Genomic DNA, 4,035 nt, shown 5'->3' on the forward strand with positions numbered 1-4,035 from the left:
AGTATAAATTCATGTTTTTTTCTCTCCGGTCTATTTTTATCCATTGGCTCCTGGACATAATTCTGACTCCCGTCCTGCAGTGGCACTTAACCTATTTTGCCATCCTACCTCGGTTCCTTTAGCCACTACCCTTTTTCCGCTTGCAGTATTTTTTGATGCAAGGCCTTTCAGAATCTATAACGCAGGGGCATTATTATTTTTCAGTAAATTAGGTTTTCACAGGCCTAGGTGGAGTACAACTTTGCTACTTCTGTTATTTGCTGTTGTTTTTCAGATATAATGCACAACAATACTACAGCTTTCATTGATTTATTTCAAATTTGAAACGTTGTCTAGCGTGTAACGTAAAAAAATAAAATAAAATTACCAATTAATGGATTCGAATCGTATCGTGGTGTATTCTCAAGTATCGAAAATAATCGAAATACATTCTGAATCCAATCACCATGATGGGTGTGTCTTACACCCCTAGTAAAAACCAAAAGGTTTAGTTATTTTCTGAGTAAGTTATGATAATTCTGATCTGGTTTAGATGTATTATCCAGAACTGCTCTCAAATCATTAATATATGTGCATGTAGTTTTGTTAATGTATGATTCAGCAGACCTAAAAGGAAAATACCTTATTTCAGGAGAACACCATAACTTAATAAAACTGTTTACTCTTCTGCTTTAATCAGAGGCTGCTTTAAGGGGGGGAAATATTTTCAGTCGTACCATCACAAACATAAACACAAAACTTTTTTTTTTAAGTCTTTAGATGGAAGCCTGTTCTCTGGTGAAAAGTGTAACCAGTTTCCACAACAGACAATTTAGATCAGTTTGGCATGTAAAACACTGTGTCACTAAGAAACGGGAAAAAAAAAAAAGAAGTTCTTAAAGCTATAAGAGGACGATCTTTTATTTCTGGGTGAATGATCTAAATAAGTGGTCCTCCTAATTGTCATTCATCCTGGTTTTCATAAGGCCGTCCTAGTTATCTTTTTCTGCACATGCGCACTTTCTGGTGTATATGTGCGGTGAGCTACGGTTTCAGACAGTCATTGAAGCTCACCTTTCACATCGTGTGTCACAGTCTTGCTTCTGTTATGTTTTACTTTACTCCGTGTTTTATTGGTTTATTTCCTATTTTATTGTATTTTCTGATTTCCAATGTTTTTATTTGTTTCCCTCTGTTGCCCTCTTGTGTTAGTTTTCCCTAGCTCCTTCCTTTGCTGCTCTGTTCACACCTGCTCCCAATCTGCTCGTTAGTCCTCTCTTTGTTCAGTCTCCCATAAATACGCTCCTTGTGCAGTTCCTCAGTGCTGGTTCCTCGTCTTACTTCACCTTACCTTGTCTCACCTCCTCTTACCCTGGCTCCTCGTGATTGTTTTCCCCTGATGTCCCCATGGTTCTGGTTTGTTTTATATTTTTCATGTTGGATTTTGAATTTTTGGATTCCCGCCTCTGTTACCTGTGTTAATTTCATTAAAGCTACAAAGACTCACCTCTGCCCCCCCTGCCTCTGCATTTGGGTCCTCTAACCTCAACCAAATCGTGACACCGTGTTTCCTTGAAAATGGCAGAAGGTCGTAAGAGAAAAAGTGTCTATGAAGTGTATGAGAAGAAAAGAAAGGCCTCAGAAGAGGCTGATTTATCCCAGAATGCTTTGTGCGGAGAGCTTTCCTCGCAATTCTTATAACTAGAAATTTCTAGGACCAATGGGACTCAAAAAGCAGTGAACATCTGTCCGAACGGTCAGCTATCTGAGTTCGCTATGAAGTCCACTATATCGCCCCACTCTGTGTAGTGATTGAGAGATTTAGAGGTTAGAAGGGACATTCGGACACAGTAAGCTTGTAGGAGCTATGAGAACTGCAACTCTTAAACAAAGCATGCACAAGGAGAAATGGGCTTGTGCATGCTCTTGCACGCATTTAATAGGCGTTCCCTCTAGGGAGCGGGTACAGGGTTGTGCATGTGCCTTTTTTTTAAAGTGGAGAGGATGGGTCTTTAAAAAAAATCACGAAAAATCCTCCACAATACCTTTAAGTACAACAAAAGATCTGTGATGCTGTTGGTCGGTAATCTGTCAATTACATCTGTTGGGATCCAGAGGTTTGCCCTCCAGAAGGCGACGTGGATCCCATTCTGTGGGCTTCTGTTTCTGTTGAGATCCAGGGGTTTGCCCTCCAGAGGGCGATGTGGATCTTTTCCTGGGAGCTGCTGTTCAGCACTCACACCTGATCCCCATCAGCTCTGCTGATTAAGCTCTCCCTATTTAAGCTGAGTAAAAGCTCCCCTCGTCACCAGATCATTGTCATTGTCCTGTCCTTGCCATGGAAGCAAACCTGTGAACCTGAAGGTTTGTAAATCTTTGAATCTGTAAACCTGTGAACCTGATCTGCTCTGTCTTCTCTGCCTTCCAGGGCAGAACCCTGTGTGGATCCAATAAATATTGGACTTTAATCCTGCCTGAGTTTTCTGTGAGTCTGCATCTGGGGCTAGAAATTCTGCTAAATCATGACAGTATGATCCGGTCAACAGACTAGCCCAGCAGACTCCTTCCATGCTCACCTGGTGAGGCCCCCTCAGCGCCGTCCGCCGCCTCCCTGGCAGGTGGCGCTGCTTCGACGCTATGATGAGTTGGTGGCGTCCTTAGCTCCTGAGCCCGCTCTGAGCCGTCTAGAGACCCCTGAGCCCGCTCTGAGCCGTCTAGAGACCCTGAGCCCGCTCTGAGCCGCCTAGAGACCCCTGAGCCCGCTCTGAGCCGTCTGGAGACCCCTGAACCCGCTCTGAGTCTTCCGCCATCATCCTGGTGGGAGAGGTTGCGCCGGCGTTTTGGGGAGTTGGATCGAGAGTTGGAGATGGAGCGGCGTCGACAAGAAGAGGAGTGGAATCGTAAATGGGAGATGAAGCGGCGTCAACGTGATGAGGAGTGGAATCGCAGATGTCGGGAGATTTGGGGCCGTTGGGGAACCCCTGAGCCTGCTCTGTGTCATCCAGAGACTCCTGAATCGGCGGCCTCTTCACTTCCTGATTCGGAGCCGCAATCGGCGGTCTCCTGTGTGCCTGTGGAGCCACAGTCGGTGGTTTCCTCTGCTCCTGATGCGAAGCCGCAATGGGCGGCCTCTTCAGTTCCTGATTCGGAACCGCAATCGGCGGCTTCCGGTTCTCCTGGGGTGGAGCCGCAATCGTCGGCCTCTTCTGTTCCTTATCCGGAGCCGCAATCGGCAGCCTCCTGTGTTCCTGTGGAGCCACAATCGGTGGTCTCCTCTGTCCCTGTGGAGCCACAATCGGTGGTTTCCTCTGCTCCTGGTGTGAAGCTACAGTCGGTGGCTTCCGGTGCTCCTGATTCGGAGCCACAGTCGGTGGCTTCCGGTGTTCCTGATGCGGAGCCGCAATCGACGGCCTCCTCAGTTCCTCATTCAGAGCCACAGTGGGTGACCCTGTCTGAGTCAGTTGCTGAGCTGCAGAAACGGCGTCCTCCTCGGAGCTTCCTGCAGCAGCAGAGACGGCGTCCTCCTCGGAGCTCCCTGCAGCAGCAGAGACGGCGTCTTCCTCGGTGCTTCCTGCAGAAGCAGAGATGGTGTCTTCCTCGGTGCTTCCTGCTAAAGCGGAGTTGGCGTCTTCCTCCAAGGCCACTGCAGCTTCTGAGACTCCGTCTCCACGGCCGGCCACCTGAAACTTTGCCCCACGGCCGGCCACCCGAGACTCTGTCCTGCTGCCGGCCCCACGGCCGGCCACCTGAGACTTTTCCTGTCCTCGCCCACCCTGGGTGGGTTGTTTTGATTTCTGGACCCTGTTCTGTTTTCTGTGCCTGGCCCTCCTTGCCTGTTTCCCCCTCCGCCCGCCCTGGGTGGGTTGTTTTTGTTTCTGGTTTTTTGTTTTTGGGCGTCTGGTATCCGCCCTTGAGGGGGGGGTACTGTTGGGATCCAGAGGTTTGCCCTCCAGAGGGCGATGTGGATCCCATTCTGTGGGCTTCTGTTTCTGTTGAGATCCAGGGGTTTGCCCTCCAGAGGGCGATGTGGATCTTTTCCCTGGGAGCTGCTGTTCA

Source organism: Cyprinodon variegatus, unplaced genomic scaffold (assembly GCF_000732505.1).
Source record: "Cyprinodon variegatus isolate N-32 unplaced genomic scaffold, C_variegatus-1.0 Scaffold468, whole genome shotgun sequence".
NCBI lineage: Eukaryota > Metazoa > Chordata > Actinopteri > Cyprinodontiformes > Cyprinodontidae > Cyprinodon > Cyprinodon variegatus.